We start from the raw sequence: 762 nt of genomic DNA on the forward strand, positions 1-762 counted from the left end.
CCTCCCCCGCAGAGCTCCAGCCTCCCTCAGCCGGCTCTGCCCCGCTCTGCGGCCGCTTCGGCTGGGGGTGCAGCCAGTCAAAGATCGGAGGAGAGGATTAGAGAAAGAAAGGAAAACAAACAACAGCAAAAAACCCCAAGCTCAACAAAACTTGGAGGAGTGAACCAGGAAGGAGGGAGGAGTGTTTACAGGGAGGTCTGGGCGAAGAATGTCCTGGCTTCTCTAACAGGCTCTGGACACCCTGTCCCCTCTCTTCCCATTACCCCTCTCCTCGCTCTTGTTTGGGCTTTTCCACTGGCAAAGCTGCTCGCTGTTTTTCTTTCCTCCAGAATCGCTTAGGCAAGCTTCCCGTCTTCTTTTTGGCCACCCTCCTTCCCCAGCACTTTATAAGGCTGTCCAGGGAACCAGCAAAGCCCATCTGAACCGCACACATAAAGCATCTGGGTTGCTTGGGATTTTATACATTCCCTTGCAAATAGCAGGGAAATTGGGAATAATACTGGAGCTCCTCCATGGGATGTGTCTTCCAGAGTTGAGGATGAAGAAGGCAGGGATGTGGCATGACCCATTTGGAGGTTTGAGATTTGCTCCTAACCCACCTCAGCTGTTACTGAGCCAGTGCTGCTTCTCCACCTCTCCAGTTCTCAGGCCAAGTGCCAATTTCTTCAAGAGATGTGGGGAGAGCCTGCCATGAGATTCGAGGTGCAGGCCCCAAGTATTCACCATATAACATTTACTTAACAGGAGCCCTTTCCTCCTGGC

The sequence above is a fragment of the Corvus brachyrhynchos genome, unplaced genomic scaffold (assembly GCF_000691975.1).
Source record: "Corvus brachyrhynchos isolate BGI_N302 unplaced genomic scaffold, ASM69197v1 scaffold523, whole genome shotgun sequence".
Lineage (NCBI taxonomy): Eukaryota > Metazoa > Chordata > Aves > Passeriformes > Corvidae > Corvus > Corvus brachyrhynchos.